The sequence below is a fragment of the Ruditapes philippinarum genome, unplaced genomic scaffold, assembly GCF_026571515.1.
Source record: "Ruditapes philippinarum isolate M1 unplaced genomic scaffold, ASM2657151v2 ctg3462_1_1_1_1, whole genome shotgun sequence".
In the NCBI taxonomy this organism is placed as follows: domain Eukaryota; kingdom Metazoa; phylum Mollusca; class Bivalvia; order Venerida; family Veneridae; genus Ruditapes; species Ruditapes philippinarum.
Window position 1 is genome coordinate 75,227 of NW_026856826.1, and position 21,015 is coordinate 96,241.

Here is a 21,015-nt window from a genome sequence, read left to right on the forward strand (position 1 = left end):
TACAATAATTGAGAAAAAAAGGTACATTTTTATGGTATTAAATATGACACTATAAACTTTGAAACATTTTATTTAATTGTTATTCGTGTTTAGTAAAGATGCCGAGGAATTATTCAAAGTTACAAATGAGATTTTATGAATTATTCAATTGATTGATAATTTAAAAAAATGATAAAGAAAAAAAATACAAATGTACATGTATATGTTTTAAGAATAAACAATATTATATATAAAAAAGTTTAACCATAATTTACTGACTTTTTCCAGTTAAGTTTTTACTTAATATAATCGTCGGTCAATATGACAATTGAATTCTTAAAAATATAAGTAAACGTAAAAAACTCAGTATTAAAATAGCAACATAAAACACAAAAAAAGAAAGAAAACAATATTCATAAAATCTGTATTTTTTTATTACAATTATTGTATAATAAACAATTATGCTCAACACGATCGACATGGTAATGTAACCAGTGTCATATAGTTATTAGGTGTGAACAGATACCTTTAGAGGGGTCTTCGCTAATAGCGATAACATAATAAGGAACAAGTGTGGTGTTGATCATGCATTTACACATATGGATTATAAATGATTGTATACATGTATATCCGTTGCTAAAAAATCATTTATGTTCATTTTTTATGATAGCCACACTTTATCCTTGCATATCGTGGCTATTTCCAACAAAGACACTAAAAAAAGAATTTAAAAAAATGTTGACTCGACTGGAATTTGAACTCCAGACCTCTCACACGTGAAACGAGCGCGTTACCCCTGCACCACGGACAATTTATAATTCTGTGGTTGAATAAAATCAAGTGATTCGTAATTTATAATTTCCATTGCATTTTGGGTTAGGGTAATTTCGAGGTATTTTGTTCAGGGTAAACCTGTTGTTTAAAATTGTAGTAAATAATTTAGCAAAAATCTTCTCGCCCAAACAGTCCAACATGTAGAAACTATATATTCAACTACTCGACAGTCAGATTTATTTGTGTAGTATTCGGTCATCGATATCGAATAAAAAAATAGCATTTTTTCATTGATTTAAAATCATATTCATCCGCGTAATTTGTGAGTGTGCATTTATTGACAATTCCATAAGCCAACGCTACTTTTAAAGTTTGAATGTGTAGTAATCTGTTGGACACTTGTAACAAAAACTTGTTCTTTCTTTTAAATTGCTGGTTTTTAAGCAGTTTTGAGTGAGAACTACATTGCGTTGTTAGGACTGTTGGGAAATATTGTGTTAGACCGTGGATGTTAGCTATGTATTTATCTGATCTTGCGATCAGAAAATACAAAAATTAATTAAGTGAATAACGCGGAAGACGACATACAACGACATGACGGGCGTCGCTCACTGACATAACGTCACTTCCTTTTCGGTTTGTTTGAATTAAGTATATAAAGATTATGCTGTAGGCAGTCAGGTAAACAAGTATGTAGGTAGGTAGGCAGGCAGGCAAGCAGATTGGCAGTCAGGTATGTAGGCAGGCAGGTAGGTACGTAAGTAGGCAGGTGTGCAGTCAGGTAGGTAGGTAGCGGGCAGGTAGGTATGCAGTCAGGTAGGTAGGTAGGCATGCAGGTAGGTAGTCATACAGGTAGGAAGTCAGGTAGGTAGGCATGCAGGTTGGTAGGTATGTAGGCAGGTACTACTTCATATTTTGCTGCAAACCATTTACATGCAATTTGTTTCGGCAGACCAATAACATATTGTAACTTTGACCAATAACATATTGTAATTTAATGTTCTCTTAAACTGCCAGTATTGAATTCAAAGCATATTTTTATCTTGTAAGTTAATCTTCTATATTTGGCCTTTTTTTTCAGTTTACAAAACATGTGTTAGCAAAAAAATCTATAAATTGAAAAAAAGAAACAGAATCTTTTGAACTGAAGTTCAACCAAAACCAACATTATATAACCAAATGCTTGTGCAAATGATAAGCGTTCTACGTACTTTACGCTTCATAATAATTTACACACTTATTGACAAATAAAATTACTAAAACGTGCCGTAACATAGCACAATCTTGAAAACATACTGGCAGTAACAAAAGTTATCATAAGAACTTTAGGACATTTTCAGAGATATCACCAGAACTCCGACCGTGACATTTAGAAAATCGGGTAATCAATAAGCCTGGGCATTACATTTGCAACTTTCCATTATAATTAGGTAAATAAGGTATGGCAACGAAGAAGGTCACATATGAAAAGTTCCATAAAACTCCGTGACAGTTATCGTAATTACTCCATCCTTCGTGTACCCGTTCCTCCCCCGTGATAATATGCACTGTTTTACCTTTAATCCTGTCAAAAAGTAATAAATTTCTATCCTGGCTCCTCCCCTGGTTGGCTATGCTTGTCAAAAAGTAATAAATTTCTATTTATAGATATATGTTTGTTTTCAGTTGTCCGCGTATATTCACCAGAGATGGAACATTTTTTTTAAAACAATTTTTCTTTTTTGTTTTTTTTTTGCTTTTGATGCAAATTTTTTAGAAGTATAGTGATAGAATGGTAAGATTTTGATTTTTTGGAAATGTATTTATTCTATATTTCGAATGTTTTAAAAAATGTCTTTACAATATGTTATCTTGTCAAGGAAGTGATAGCAGACGACAATTTATTGTTTTATTTTATTTCAAATTATTGGTGACTTATATATTATATTATGTTATACATGTATAATTATAGTACACTGTTATTAACGGTTTTGTTTAGATATTTTCCACTCATTTATATTTGAAAGCTGAGTTATACGCTGAAAAACAAAAAAGTCTAGTGAGCTTTGAGTTCAAACATGCAGGTGGCTTGAGTTAATAATTAGCCGTGAAAAAAAATTATTTAACATTTCATATTTTTACATTTAATATTATGCATGAAAAACTGTCAAATATCAGATAATGAAGGATAAACATGAAATATGTTAGAGTCACCGGACCAGTGCTCAACCTGTATTTCACAAAATCACATAAAAACTCTTTCAAAACAAAAAGATTGCTCGGAAAACTTATTTTTGTTACAAAGCTAAGCCTTGAAAACTCAAAATAAACAAAAGCGTTTTAATGATACAGATCAGGATACCATTTACCAAGGAGTTGTACATAGGGCCTGAAACCACTATATTTTTTAAAGTAACGTAACCTGTGCTCGACCAGGTTGTTTTATTTTTATTTGAAAAAAACAGATATGACTTTTGTGTTTAACAATTTTATTTCAAATCTATTTTGGAACAATTATGTTTTAGTGAGTATGGATGTAAATATGAGATAACTATGATAGGAAGGAAATGTTAGACATTGACAAATAGAGTGATTTAAAGAGTTTTTTTTCCCTTTTTGCTTTTTACTGGGGAGTTTGAGATTACTTATTCTCATATTCTATCACTGCAAACATAGTAAAGTGTGACACATGATGTAATATTCAGTTGGTCTGCCCTTTAGTGGTGTCTGGAAAGCTGCCATATCTGTTTACATGTTCATAGCCATTGCCTTGTATGGGAAGCCGGGTTTTGATTATTTGTTGGGGGCCTTTCCCATGGAACTCAATAAAAAACATAAGAGTAAAGGACATTTAACAAAGCATTGTCCAAATTGCCCTAAATTATCATTATGTCAGTCCTTTTAATAGTTTTTTTACTGCAACTTTTATTATAGACATGTATTTTTGTACTGTTTATTATCATCTGCAAAATTGTCAAGTTCTAACACACACAAACTCCGGGTTTTTTCAATTAAGAAGTATTGGTCGAGCAATGGACTGGTCGAGCACAGGTACGGTGGGTGACTCGATAGATGATGTGTTTTAAAGTAGACAAATATTCAATAAGCCAGTTTAATGTCCCTCTGACACAATATCCAATCGTGTCCAAGGTCCTTATGGAAAGGGCCGAGAGGATGTGATTGTGTTTGGCCATAAAAATTGGTAATTGAATATGTGCCTACTTTAAAACACATCATTTATCATTCTTTAATAGTATGTATATGGTAAATCAGTCTAACCTAGTAATTAACTAACCATGTAAATAGCAATTCAATGCTGGGAGTTGATGACTAAGTTCTTTTTTCTCCCAATATATCAAGTATAAGTCTACCAAAATTTAGTAAATTCATAGATACGAGGAGTGTCCCAGAATTACGTGGACTTTTGATGTAACTCAAAAACTACTGAAAATAAAAACAAACAAAATTAACATGAACAAAATGCAACTTTATTGCATTAGCACAATTTTTTTCAAAGTTGCCCGACAACTGGATCAGTGTCTGTGGGCAGGGTAATGAGACAAGGGGTAGCGGGTGCGGGGCAGTCCATTCCGACGTTACGACGTCATTCCGGTGGCGACACTAGTTGTTAATAAATGCGTGGCGTCGAATGTCAGTTTTTCTCAACATAGTCTCCGCCTAACTCAATACACCTATGGTGTCGATAAATCCACTGATCGTACACTGTAATAATAATAATAATAATAATAATAATAATAAAGCATACTATTAACTTTTGTTACGATAATACTAGTGTTAAAGACGACGGTGATAATGCTGACGCCGTATTATCATTATTATTATTATTATCTATCATTATTACTTTTTATAATTATTATTATTATTTTTTTTTTATTATTATTATTATTATTATTATTATTATTATTATTATTATTATTATTGTGGAGTTTATTTTGTACGCAAAGACAATGTGCGTTAACGAGGGAAATAACCTATCATGCGCACTGCTTACTATAGCAGTTTGAGTTCACTTTCTTAAAAGCTGAAGCGGATAAATTGCGTTTAAAATAATAAATTGTGATTAGCTTAATTTTTAAAAATCATTTTTTTAAAACACAAAATTATTGCTTACCCTTGAATAGTACTCAGCATTGTAACGCCTGTCCCAATCTATGACGCCCTTGACTTCCTTAATTGACACCGCAGTCAACGTTGACTTTCTCCCACGACCCTTGTCGTCTTCAATGTCCTCCCGGACGTCTCGAAAACGCTTATGCCACTTGAAAACGAGTGTTCGACGAACAGGAGGTCTCACTTTTACAGTCTCCAACATTTCCTGCGTCTGTGTTGGCGTCTTTCCAAGATTAACACAAAACTTGATGATAGTCCGATGTTCCGCGTAATCTGTGGACATCATTTTTGTTAAATATCCAAGAGCAACGGTTGTCAGTTGTCCGCTTGTAAACAATAACGGAAACAGCTATGACGTCAAAATTTCAAACGAACGTTCATATGACGTCACTGCATATGCTTACGACGTCGCGCCATTTTTACGTATAAATACGCAAGATATACGAAAGTAAAAACAACTTATTGATACAAAATATTGGACTGCCCCGCCCTGCGCATACTGCGTTACTATAGCGACGTAAAATATAGAGAAGCAATGTTAGAAATTTAAAAATAATGGACATATTCATTAAGGATATGTTAAAGGTATTGTGTTCAAATTTGCTAAAAAATGCATTTAAAAATAAAAAAGTTTTAGCAAAAGTCCACGTAATTCTGGGACACCCCTCGTATAAAATTTAACAATGCATTATTAAGCTTATGTTTTAAGAAATCGAAAGTACAAAATGCCAACCTGGAGACATAGGGTCCAGTATGTTAATATAATTTGATTTTAACATGGTTGTCAGACATTTTCAATCAAAATTGTCCCGAAACAGACTTTTTTTTCAATGTCAAATATTTACATTATATATTCTTTATCAAAGATTACACTCTGTATTTTACATATCAAATCACGTGGTAGAAATACTTTTATAGTCTGATTTTATTGACCTGTCAAATATGAATACATTATATATAAGATTTATTTGAATATTCGATCCAACATGTAGTTAATAATTTATATGGAATATATAGATAATGTATTGAAAGTATATAAGTCGTTATCACATCCTGTTAGGTGATTGCCTGGTATACGAGTGGTCAGTGGTCAGAGGATAACTTTTGTCAAAGTTTTTTTTCTTTATTTATTTTTAAAGTATTTTTTAATAGAAATGACCAAGTGTTTGCAAATATGTAGAACAAACCAGCTAGACAACGTTCAGTATAACTACATGTATTTTACAGAAACAAAAAAAAAGTAATAACATGTTATAAGGTGCTTTGCCGAAAATCTACAGTTTATCTATATATTGTGTGCTTTGACCGGATGCTATCGACAGGTTAATAAAATCAAACAATAGTCCGTATTAGGTCTGATTATGAATAATAGCCGAGGAATTCCGATTAGGCAAAATTAAAATGATGGAGAAATCAGGAGGAATTACTTCCTGTTTCGAGTAAAAAATCCCCCCTCCTTATTTCCCCTCATTGATAACGATTTGTTTTCATATTTTTGATGTAAAAATATCATTTTAAAACGGTTCAAACATATATCGTTCTTGGTGTTTTTTCATGCAATTTACTAAAGAAGATAATGGCGCGATAGCTCAGTTGGTTAGACCACTGACTGTCACTCCTGAGGTTCCGGGTTCGATCCTGGGTAACACCCTTGGGATTTTTCAGAGACACTTTCAGTGTTTCCCACCTACCTAGAGGTTAACTGGTAAGAAACCCAGGTAATTCTCCGCATGTATCAGTGCTATACACTGGGCATGTTAAAAGAACCAAGAGATCTCTTCAATCAGAGCTAGGGACTGGTTCCCGGACTACCTTGTATCTCATAGCTGTATCTAGAGTCTGCTGAGGTAAAGACCCTACTGGAAATAACTGCTTGCACTTATCCTTAACCACCCGGTCTAAAGAAAATCAATCAAACACTCAATCAATCAATCAAGAACTATTTTCTTCTTTAGCTTATCAACACCCTCCCCCACCCTCCCCCACCAATTCTTTGGATTCAGAATGAAGAAGGAAAATGTTTATTTTCAAGCATACAATTTATTATATACTTATGAATGAAATATTGAGAAATATTGATGAAATAAAATGCGTATTTTTATTTTCCATATTTTCCATATTTTTACTGTAAAACATTATTTTTCACTGGTATTTTCCGTATTTTCACTGGTGTCTTGCCGGACTACTTTATTCTAAATTAAGCTAATAAACAAAATTAAAAGGGAACTCTTCTTACTCATAGGCTAAATGAGAAAAAAAGTATATAATAAACAGAAATTTCAAGTTTCTTTTATAAATATAGGATTTATTTTCGTCATGACGTGGTATGAAAATTATCTATTTTCACTCGTGGCTACTACCACTCGTGAATATTTTTGTCCATGCCACTCGATGAAAATAAATCCTGTATCTTTATAGAAGAAAAACTTGAATGTCCTATAACGATGGAAATACTTCGTTTTGTATATGAATTTATTCAATTATTAAAACAAAGTTTAGGCTATAATTATTCATTGCTAAAGTTAAACATAGCATCTGTATATAATGTTACATAATTATTTACTTCTTATTTACCATATGCATTACTTGTTTCTAACAATGCAAATTTGAAGTTAGTAAACACCTCAACATTTCATATAATATATAGAAAGATTGTCACCGATTAACATTTTGTTTTCTACTCTCTTTTCAGAACTTCAAGGCGACCTGATTAAATTCTACAGACAAAGGTGTAGTTCAATACCTCTCTCACCGCTTCTGGAAGAAATAGAGACACCTTTAGCTGGGTTCTATGTGATGCCAGATCTAGTCGCCGTAAAGCAGAAGTCCCTAACTTGTCATGAAGAGGAAAGAACTCCGATAAAGTCTTTGAAAGACCTGTTTTCAAACGGAAGTGGAGATCAACAAGCAATTTATTCTATCAGCTGATGCAGGTTTGGGAAAAACTGCTTTCTCAAAATATCTTGCAATCACGTGGTGCCAAGCTCATTGTCGTGATGAAAACTACCCTTGTTTTAAGGACGACGAGTTAAAGGCGTTATTTGACTTTAAGTTCTTATTTTTGGTTTTATTAAGAGACTGTACCTCTGTTTGTAACATTGACGATATGATCGAACAACAAATTACCAAGAAACTTCGTTCCTCTGCATCACTAGATGAAGTTTTACGTAGAGAAAAATGTTTTGATTATATTGGACGGTTTGACGAATGGACACAAACCCTGATACTAGTTGTGGCGAAGTAACAGAAAAAATCCCACATCGGTACGTACCTGATAATTGTGTTATCCTAACGACAACCCGACCGTGGAAGCTAGGAGTTTTCAAATCTCAAAACAAGTCAATATAAACAAAAAAGTAGAATTGGTTCAATTAAGTGCAGATTCTACGCGGAAACTAGAAGAAAATGCTATAAGGAAAATGACCGGTGTCCATAACGATAGAGTATTGCAGAGTAAAAGACAGGACTTTAATGAAGTATTACGTGATCGTAGCCTAGGGCACATGGAAGTCATTCCACTCCTCCTCATGTATATAGTTTGCCTATGGTGTAACAACATTCCGATAGGAAAATCAAAACATGAAATTTACACCAATATCATTGAATTTCTGTTAACGAGAACGTCAAAGAAACACCCGGAAGTTCAACCATCTCGTGAATCGTCTGCCAGTGAAATTCCAGAATACTTCAAAAGTCATGAATTTTGTAAAAAGTTTTACAGCCTTTTAACATCATTAGCAGAACTAGCTTACCAAACATTATTTAATGAAAACAGAGAAAACACGCTGGTATTTGACAGAATGGTTGCTGAAAAATATCTCAAAGCAGACGACATGAAATTAAGTCTTCTCTCAGGAATATTGTCAGAAAGTAGAAGTACAAATTTAATCAAAGAAATTATCAAAGTATCGTTTTCTCACAAAACAGTGCAAGAATTCTTTGCCGCCATATTTATAAGTTCTCAAAGTGACGCTCAGAAAACTGTTGTAGAAAAATGTAGAAATGTTCAAGACATTCTGGACATGTCAAAAATTTGTGAATTTATAAGTAAAATGAATGCTGGCCTGGTGTGTGCAATATCAAATAATTTGATGTCTGTGATAAATGAAGACGAGAAAACACGCGACTATAGAACTAGGACAGGTTACGAGAAAATGTACAATAATCCATTGTATAACATACAGGAAATGTTCATGTCGTGTTTACAAGAAATGCCTGAAAGTGAAAATATTCAATTATGTTTACAAGATTTCTTCATTAAAGGGGTGCACAGTGAGCAGTTACAACGTTTGGTAAAACAAAATAAAACCAACATAAAATCACTTTATATAGACATTGAATATACTTCCAGCAGTTTACGTGAATTTATAGATTTATTCTCTCTCACAGATCTCAGTCATATACAGAAACTTCACTGTTGGGGTGGCAGCAGGGAGAAGGAGGCTCCGATAAGTCGGATATTGTTTCCCAGTTTACAGTCCGTTACTTTGTCGTGGGGTACATGGACAAATGATGAAGAAAATCTTAGTGAAAACTTGGCGCGATGTCAAAACTTACAATATATATATATTCATGACTTCACGTTATCTCACAAAATACTGGAAACAATTTTCAATTTTATCTCTGGTCAAAATTCAATGAAAGAGTTAACATTGTTGTGTTTAAAATGTAAAGAAAATGTCTACTATGGTTGTAAGAGATGGAACTTGGACTTTTCTCAACATTCAACTCTATCAAAGTTAGACTTGGAGTGGTTACCTGGGAGTCGACAATTAAATATATCAACACCGTCATTAGTTAATGTTACGTTGTGGAGAATCAATCTAGATGAAAGTTCATTGTTACTGTCACATGACATGTTGAATATTGAACGTGTGATGTTGAAGGATATAGAAATGTCTGCAGAAAGTTTACAGAACTTTATTACCGTGCTGCAAAATCTGCCGCAGCCAGTTACAGTAAAGGTGAAAGGCATTAAACCGGAAACAGAATATGATCGTTTTAGAGAATATATTCGGAGATCACAAACTTTTCATGTGAGACAAGAAAAAGGCAGGCGGAGGCAGCCATTTGAGTTCAAAACAAAAAACCAAGCAAAGAATAGACAAGAAAAAACATTGTGAAATATATTGAAGCCATTACTTAAATGATTTTAATTAATAAAAAACAATTTAATTATGGACACTTAGAAACAAAATGGCGGCTCTTCAAACTTTAACTAGGACACATGTACTTTCGTTTTCAATTATAATAATTTAAGTGACAATTGTTTATAAATAAAAACATTTAATTAATAGAAATATTCAAGGAATTTTTTACGGAATTAATGGATATAAAAGTTGGATTAGGATATGGAAATATTTCACAGGTGAGTGATGATTTTATATTGAATGTTTTTTTTTTTTTTTTTAATTTTTATTTTCATATGTAAGAATTAACAGTAAACAATAATCTTATAGATCTATTAACTTTTACTTAAAAATATATTTGATATAAATAAATCAACTTTTTAAATAATATTTTTTAAATTTTTTATTCCCGAAATAGATTTTTTTTTAATCAAAATAAAGTATGTTTTAAACATTGGCTATATATACATAGGTGAACACAGGTTATTAATTAACCCTCTTTTATCTCCTATACATTTTATTAATTTAAAAAAAATTAAGATTGTTTTTCTTTTATTTTTTTTCGGAAATATTGTTCTAGTTAGATTTTTGTCTTTTTTGTAACATTTATTACATTAAGACTCTTTAAATTATTGATTAATTAAGTGTCCCCTTTTACTAACATTAGATGCTGACCTGTCAACCAGTTCCCTTTAAACCATAAATTAAAGGTTTAATATTTGATATTCGGCATGAGTGAAGCTACCAAGTTTATACCCGAGTATAGACTTGGGGGTCTTAATTGACCAGGTATGTGGGTGGGGCATTAGGTTTTAGCTTTTCCATACTGTATAATGTATACTGAGTATATAAAAATTATCTGATTCTCTAAACGCGTAAAGTCTAAAGCTAAGTCCTAGTGGCAAAGGGGGGGGGGGGGCAATTTTTCATGATTAAAAAGTCATCTTTCTTAAATCAATCAAGACTAAGGCTAAGGTACTTTGCATTAAACATAGTCTAGTTCTGGCTTCCAAAACTTTATAAGCCGCTTTTTAATATTTTTTGTTTTTCATCTGATGCGGCAACGGTACGCTGAAGACCTTTAAAAGCTAAACATAGTCTAGTTTACCTCTTAAATAATAGTCCTGGAGTCAATGTTTGCCCAAACATCATAAGTCTAGTTTACCTCTACCAAGTATGTTTAAGTAATAGTCCTGGGGTCAATGTTTGCCCAACAAGGGGAGAGTATGTAGTGAAACCAAAATATATATCTTATTCTCTAAAATAATAAAGGCTAAAGCTTAGATATTTTGCATGAAATATTGTTTTGTGAACCAGTGTATTACGTTTGTTCAAATTGTAGTCCTGGAGGTCTCAATTGAACCAGCCCCAAGGTCTTAGATTTTTTTATTATACATACGCGTCTGCATTTTTATAGTTAAGACTAAAATAATCAACTTCTATAAATCCATAGAGACTAAAGATTTTGAACTATTGGCATGAACTATTGTCTTGTGAATTCTAGCAGGTTCAAATTATAGAATCCGGGCCCCGTGTTCACAAAGATTTCAGGATCAGGATCAAGATCAGGATCAAATTGAAAAACTCTAATATTCTTCATTTTTTATTGTCATATATTAAATATCTAATATTAATTTGATAAAACTGGACTTGCAATAGCAAATTAATGAAGTTTTAGAATAAATTTATTGTTATTTTTACAAGATACGGGCATTTTACAGTTGATCCAAATATTGATCCTGATCCTAAAACTGATCCTTATTTTGATCCAAATATTTTTGTATTTGTGTTGTTATTTTCTAATTTTATCCCAAAACAGTTTGATTTATTTTCAAATCGGCAATTTTTTACATTTTTAATAATTATTATTTAATTCTAGCAAATCACAATAAATTTTAGTAACATAAAACAATGAAAATAAAATCAGGATCACTTGATCCTGATCCTGATCTTTTCTTTGTGAACACGGGGCCGGGTCGATATTTGCCCCACCCTAACGGAAATGGATTTAAGATTTTCCTTGAATGTTTATTAGCCTTTCAAAACGACCATTGCTATTTTAATACTTAGCAACCCTTAAAAGGACTCCACTGAGAATTTTTTTACATGATTGGACTGAAAATAAATTTTTCCAGATAAATGAACAATTTGATGTAGGTTGAGACAATTTACTTATCTTTGTGCAAAATTTCAGATCATTCGCGCACTTCGTCTTTCTAGAATAATTATTCAAATTTTGTTATAAATGACCCAAAATGAAGTGTTTAAACACTTTTCACTCAAATCAGTCTAAGAAAAGCATAAAAATACGATTTCAATTTATTTCAAAGTATATTTCTTAACCATCTCTACATATATTCCTGTTTAAAGTGCCCCAGCTGATTAATGTAAGAAACCAAATGTTATGTTATTAGGCTTTTAAAACTCAGTGGATTCCCTTTAACTTCTAAAGCAACTAATGACATAGATACCAACCATTTTCTTTCCATAGCAACCACTGTTTTCAAAAGCAACCGTTAACTTTCCGGGGGTCCATAGCAACAAGTGACTTTCATAGCAGCCATTGACATTCCATTATACAGGGCGTATACGCGTAAATTCCGCATGGAAATAACATTCAAAACAAAATTTAAGCGTATGAAAACGCACACAAAATTCAGGTTACGCATTGAGCAACATTTCTTTCGCGTAAACGTAACCGAAAGTAAACTCGGTGATTATTTTATTTTCAATTTCGCCCGAACGCTTTGCAAGCGTCTACCGGTAACTTCCTGTATTTCCGACCATCATCGGTTGTTATCGTATGCATAGTATGGTGGTGGAATTAACTTCGTATGAATGCTTTGCTCCGTCTAACGGTAACTTCCTGTAGTTCCGACTATCATCGGTTGTTAGCGTATGTATAGTAAGGTGGTGGAATTAACCGGTACAATGTCGCTGTTTAAAGTTAAAACGATGCGCAGGCTGGTCTGGATCCATGCTGGTTTAAAACCCATTATGTTAGTTTTGTCATGACGTGGCTCAAATTTAATTTGCGTACAGATGGTCCGTAATTCTACTTGTTTTCAAGCCTATAAGCTTAAATAATTCATTTCAGCTGGCCGTCGGAAGATGATCTATTATTCAATTCAATTTGATTACAGAAGGTCTATGGTTCTACTCATGTGTCAGGTCATGGACATACTATGATCCGATAGGGAATGTTTTTGCCTTATTTTATATTTGGTTATGTTCCCAATTGAAAATAGTATATTATTTTTCCCAATCCAGTCTGGGAAAAAAATCCCAATTGAAAGTTACAAAATAAAAAAATATTGAATAACAAATTCCAAAATCTATAAAAATAAGGTCTTCTTCACTGTAATGGTGTTTAAATAATTGCAGATGCCATCAAAGACAGTAATTCTTTGTATTCATTTAATCACTGCAAAATTTAAGTCTTGCAATTTTTCCCAAATGTTAACAAAACACGACGCTGAAATTCCTAATTCCATGGGCATGGATCATGTTCCCAACAACCTGGAAAAAAACCTGGATCCATATAAAGGGCAATTTCAATATATTCTATCTGTATTTCTATCACTTTATGGCAACTAGTTTCACAAATGAATATATAGGTCATTGGGCTAGGTGTGTTATATATATATGTTATATAATTTGATTTATAAAAAATGTTAACACATGCCAATATAATCAATAAATTACTTAGGTACTTACTATAAATGAAACAATCTGGCTTATGGAAGTTTATAATTTTGATTTACTTATGTTCATATTAAATGTGTGTGAATCATAAAATACATAAAACATAATTATGATAATAAATACTGTAATCTACACTGTTACACACTGTTAGTATTTCGATATTCTCATTTATTCTTTATACTTTTTTTCAGAAAATCAGCTCGAGTAAATCAACAGTGACATTGATGATTATGCTCCTACTAGAGACCAATATGAAGACTTAACATCTGGTCCTGGCTCGACAGAAACATATCCAAAAGAATTTAAAAACAAAAAACAGTGCATCACCAATACATTGTACAGGCTGTCCAGCGTCCCTAAAATTCCTAAAAAATCCTAATTTTTTTCAGTTTGGCTAAAATTCCTAAAAAAATGAAAAAATCAAAGGGAATTCCTAAAAAAGCCCTATTTTTTCACTTAAATTCCTATTTTTTATCTTTTGTAATAAACATATCGCGAAACAACCATGTTTCAATCACAACTTAAATTCGAACACAGTCAGTGGAGCTGATGTCATGTCTGACTAATTTGCATAAAGTCACATGTTGTATTTACTTCAACTCCTGCAGAAATACCATACTTGATTTATTACCAGATGTTATCAGAAAAATAATAAGAAACTATTTGTTTTAAATGGAACAATGAAAATTGTCTGACTTTGACTATATCAAAATAGTCACCTGTTTAAAATTGTGATAAAAAATGTCCAAGGAAGTTACATTTTAATTGGCTATATTCAGTTTTACCCTTTACCTCAGTCTTAAGTGTATTTAAAGCAACTATTTACATGATGAACCACTAAATTTCATCAAACTTTATGTAGGGGTCCTTATTAATAAAATCTTAATTTGTAATCAAATTGTTTTCAAGTGATGACTGTAGAACAGATCTTTTGTAAGTGATATCAGCTGGAAGATCTAGACAAGTTTCCATTGCTAATTATAAAGTGGGTAAGGTAAACTGGCATTAATGATTAGATGCTTTAACCATTTTGCTACCCAATTAGGGTACTAAGAAGTGACACCTTCAGCTGCCCTTTTTCTACACATTAATATGTACTTAACATATTATGTTATAACATATAGTGTAAGTTTTTTAAAATCTGGAAAAAAAACTGTTGAAAATCATTGAGAAAAACTGACACTGTTGTGAAATTTCTACAATTTTAGTAGCCTGATTTATCTTGAACAAATTCTTCATAGGTGTATACCCTGCTGTTTGAATTTAAGTTTTAATATTCCTGGGAATGACTTGAGTGGGTCATATTGTTTTTATTGTTTTTTTTTAGGAAAGATCAAGACTTGTTGAAAATGTACCAAACTTAGATGAATAAATGTTGATAATAAATGCATTTATACTTAAAATAAATCTAAAGCATAATTTCCCCTTCCATTTATTATTGGCTAATCATAACTAAACTAATTGAATATTGGTTGTTCCGGGGTACTTATAACTTTGAAAATGTTTTCATTCTAGTTATGTTTTAATGTAGTTTTTCAGCTTTTTTTAAAGGCAGTTGACCAGTGAATCCATTTCTTCACTGGTGACTATGGAACACTGGTAACACCTTTGCTGTAACCAAACTAGAGCATTATTTATGAGTTACTTTTGTGTCAAATATGCAAAATTGAGCCAATATCATGGTCTTTTGAGGCCATAATTTAATTATGAAATTCCAAATTTTAGCCCTAAAATTTCTTTTATTTACCCTAAAATTCCTAATTTTAGCCCTAAATTTTTTCTAAAATTGCCCTAAAATTGGCCCTAATTTTTTGTCAGAAGGTGCTGGACAGCCTGATTGTACAATCTTCTAGTTCCTTAACAAAATAGACCAGCAAACTGTTGCATCGTTTGTACTTAACCTTTTTTTTCTCAAGGAGAATTTATATCTGTAAAGAAAGTTCTTACCCGAAGGCCGCTGTCACATATTTAATAGTTCCATCAGAAATTTTGTTTGTGAATTACATATATGCATTAGAAAACGCAAATGAAACGTGTAAAAAAAGCTTGTAATTAAAGTGGATTGGTCTAAAAAGGGCACATTTTCCATATTAAAGTATCAATAAAAACACAAGAGATTCGATTTTTGGATACTCAGACTTATGAGATATTACTGAAAACAAAAATGTTGATAGATTTCTAAAGAGATTAAGTATTAGCACAGTATATAAGTTATTATAATATTTTGTTGAATAACCCTGTATTAATTATATGCTATATATTGATATGTCATATCAGATCATGTATTTTATACACACTTACCAACAACAGCCATATGTAATTCTTTCGTGTTTTTTTTAAACATATGATACTGAATACTATCAAATTTTTATATAAAGGAATTACATATTTTCCTTTATAGACCAATTCACTTTAAGGAAAGTATGATTAAAATTGTTTTTATTCAATTAGATAAATTATGTTCCGCTATTTCAGAGAGAAAAAGTTGAACCTATATCTTCATAATGACCTAAGATTTGAAAAAAAAACATATAATGTTTTATTCTTGTACAATAGTTTAATTTTCATAAGTATAATTTTTCTTAAATGATTTTGGTTAGGATTGGAATATCCGTCCCAAAGGGGACCCGCCCATTGGTGGTAACTCGGGAAATCTCGCTACTGCCTACTGGGCAGGTCCCTTTGGGATGGATATTCCTATCCGAACCGCAAAATTCATAGTTTTCTCAAGTCCTTACATGCAAGAAAATGCAAATCATTATTTAGTTGTGTCCAGATGTGTCTATCAATGATAGGTTGATCTGTATATTTGTACATAATATATTAATGTATTGCTAATCCATGTTCGAGTTTGAGTTTTGATGTGTTTTTGTGTTGCCTCTACGGAGTAGTGGCGACATAAAGGGATCATTTCTCCGTCGTCTGTCTGTCCGCCAGTCCGTCTCAAAACTTGTCCGAACTACCCCTCATAAACTACTGGTGCAATTTCATCCAAACTTTACAGGAATGATCAGTACCAAGTCTAGTTTTGCATATTGTCAGCATTTGCTGGTTTAATGATTTTTGTAAGTGTTATGGCCCTTTAATATTTTTTTTTTTAGTTTATCCGAACTACTTCTCTTATACCACTTATGCAATTTCAATGAAACTTTACAGGATTGATCTGTAGCTCATGTCCTTGTGCATATTGCACGGGTTTTCCTGTTGAATGATTTTTGGCCGAGTTATGGCCCTTTGAAAAAAAGGTGTTTTTTTCTGTGTGTTGCCAGATACACATAAGCTTGTCCGGACTACTTCTCATAAACTACTAGTGCAATTTTATCCAAACTTTACAGGAATGATCAGTACCAAGTCTAGTTGTGCACTGTCTGTCTGTCTGTCTGTCACAAAACTTGTCCCAACTACTCCTCATAAACTACTGGGGCAATTTCATCCTAACTTTACAGGAATTTATGACGCCTGCCTACTCCGATCACTTCTCCGTCTGTCACAAAACTTGTCCCAACATGAAAATGGCCATCATGAGGCGACACATGTGATCACTGATCGCTCTTGTTTCAGTTAAGTATATACAAATGTTTATAGTTATCTATAAGTTATAAAAACTATTTTTTGTGTTTGAGGTACTGTGTATCTCATTGTCAAACTAGTATGTGTATATACATGTACGTAATTTATATTCATTGATCAGAAAATGCTATGTATATTACTAAATATACCTATGTACTCATATATGTAATAAAGAAAGTTTCATACGTTCAGGTAACACAATAAGGATACATTCAGAAAGATTGGATATTGTCATGCTACTATGACGTGAAATATGGCAAATTAGGGTCATCATGACCTTGCTACTTTAAGAGATGTTTTTTTGTCTGTTTATGTATATAGTTTCCATAGTATGATTTTGTAAAGCTTACAAAGATAAGTATTTTTGTATTATGTGTTCGTATTTAATATAGCACCCGTTCTCTAAAACCACAATCATATCAGTAATAATACTCTTATATAACAAAGTTGTAAAGATTGTAATAATTACTTATACTTGGTTCATTGGCGTCATCATGGCAGTCTTGTTACTTTTATGATTTTTGTATACATGTATATAGTTTCCTTAATATGATTTTGTATAATTTACAAAGATATGTATTTTTGTATTTTGTGTATGTATTCAATATGGCAAATCATTCCCTCTTATAACACATTTTAGACATTAAAGCCCTTTAAAGTTTAATTTTTGTTTCGAACATTTGAAGTAAATTGCTGTCTTGTGCACACTTTTAGAGTTATTGCCCATTAGGCTTTGTAAATGTCCATATTTCATTTATTGCCGGGACACAACTCGTACACAATTGAATGTATCTACATGAAACATTTTTGGTACTTCTAAATATCGGATTGAGGTACAATGTATTATGTGAAAATTTTGTAGTTATTTACCTTTGTAACAGTTTATACTAAATTATCATGCAGAGCATACCTTTAAAGGCACATTATGCCTCGGAAATTTGCTTTTATACAATTCTTTAGAAATGTCAAACATGTGTTTAATAATGTCTTTATAATGGATTTTGAACATGCTAGGTGTTAACAGCTGGGGAAAGTAGCGCTGAATGTGCAGTTATATGTCCTAAAGTGAACAAAATGTAAACAAAAGTAGTAGTTTTCCTTTCATACAAAATTATAATTCACTACAATTAAACCAATTGCCAACAATAGATGGTTCAAAATGTAACAAGATACTAAAAATAAAGTAAAAAGAAAAGATTTCTGAGGCATAATGGGCCTTTAAGTCTGTATGATGTTTGAACATGAATTATCATTTAATCCTTCTGACATAACAGCATTCAAGGTCATTGCAACTTATTTGCAATAGAAGAGAGGCTGTTGTAAAACTATTTGAAGATTTATATTGACACGTTATGATGAAAATTTATAAAGATTTTTTTTTTAAAGTTGATGAAATGTTGGTTAAAGTCCCATTATACATCAGAAATGCTATAAGTTTATTTCTTATTTTCATCAATCTGATATTTACAATAGATTTGACCTTTTTACAAGTTTTAGAAAATGTTAGAATTAAGATATTACTATTTTACTGTTTTACATATTATTAAGTAAAGGGAGATAAATATGAAAAAGTACATTTTGTTATATATATTATAATCAGTATACTGGCAGTACTGATTCAATTATGATATGTTAACAGTAATCTTTTCTTTTTATAAATTAATGTTCTATACATGTATGTTAATTATATCATAGTTCATATATTTAATAGAAATAAAATTGTGAAACAACATTGATGTTTTAGTTATCATACACAAATATATATGTACGTAAATCAGTTTCGTTCGAAGGAAAACTTTGGGTCTGAAGCTGTATAACACAATTATCCTGGATTATGTACCACCAGTACTGGTTTAGTCCAGGAATAAAGAGAACATACATGATTGATTCTCAATCTTAACAAGTTGAAGTGGTCCTATTGTACAGATGCAAATTGTTGAAAAGCAATTATTAAGGTGGTTTTATTATGAAGGTACAATATATGAACCAGAGTGACAAGGATAAAGACCTTTTGATATGTTGTCTAGAAAGAAAAATAAAAACAAAAAAACAAGCTGGTTGAATTACAAAATTACTAAGATATACAAATCAAATGCTGGCCACTTGATGAAGGTTATAATCTATAATGACACTTCTAGTTAAAACAAAACCTAGCCGCATTATAAGGGTAGTCATTACTGAAACTGAAGTTTTTTTAATACAATTTCCAACTTGTTCCGATGCTATGTGTTCCTCTACATAACAGCAGAGATACATACTGCATAACAAATCAAGGGCCATAACCTTATTAACCCTTTCCCCCATGAGCATATCGTGAAAATGGCCATTTTAACTGAAAAGCCTCCTCTTACAAGTTCAAACTGCTATGAAACTATGAAAAATGCTTCAATACTAATCAAACTTGGCACAAATGTTGACTGGACCATTGCCTTTCTAACGACATGCTCAGTCTTAAATTTCCTGTTACCATGGCAACGAGGGGACATCTCAAAATTGCCAAAAATCACTATTTTGCCTCGATTTTTTCCATCAAAATTTATTTCAAAGTGCTGGAAATTCTCAATGGATTGAGATAGAGTCAAAGGCTTTTCAGCGTTGGTTACACGTTACTTTATGATCAACCTGGGGTCATTTTAAGCCTCTCACAAGTCCAAAATTTTCTTGGCGATGAGGGGGACTCCGCCCCCCTTCAAACCCCCCAAACAGAAGGGGGCACATCCCCCTTCTGGCAACCCCCTGATGTATTATTTGGATGGGGGACGGCGCCGAAAAAATGGTCACTTTTTTTAACAACATTTCTCAAACGAAAAACAGTGTTTGGGGTCTAAATAGGACATTTTTTCACTGTTTGAGGCCTCAAAAAGGGGGGGGGGGCAAAAAGCCGTCGAAAAACACGCTTATATAAGGGAAAAGGTTAATGGTTTCCATAAAGTTTCATTGAATTCCAGCCAGTACTGAAGCATCTGACCAGAACAAGGCAACGATATGCCCATCTCCTCTTAGTGTTGATGGTTCCCATAAAGTTTCGTTGAATTCCTGCAAGTAGTTGCAGAGAACTAGCGTTGAAATGAAATTCGGACAGACAGATGGAAAGCACCTATATAAAAGAACCAAAAAAAGCAATCTAACAATATAGTGGAAGTACTTAATATTTTTTTCAATAGATGCATTGTAATGCTATCGTAATATCCTGGAAACAATATACCAATATACTACAAAATGGCTAGTGTGAATCCATTTTATGCTCTCACGAGTTATTCCCCTTTATTACTTGATATTTACATGTTCTGCTCAAACGATGGTTACTAAATTACAAATATGTTTAATTTACAAAGTGTTCACAACATAAAGAATATTTCACTTAATGATAACAAGATAATGCCATGACTTTGTTATACATCTCGGACAAGTTTAGAATCTGTTTAAATCACTAAATGAATTAACAAAACTGAATTTAATGTAATTGTTGCTTTTTTCAAGACATATTTATAATCCATACAGCCAAACAAAAATGAAGTAAGAAAATAAACAAAGCACAATAACTAAAAAAATCATGGAGTACAGAGTACCGGTTTTTGTGCACTGCACTTCATTTCAAGGAGATCTATCATCCTATGAAGTTTCATGTCCATAGCTTTTAAAGTTTAGGAGAAATGGCTCGGACAAAACTGAAATATGAACATTAACAAAGGCAAATAACTAAAAAAAAAACAACAATGTAGAGTTCCAGTTATTGTGCAATGCAATC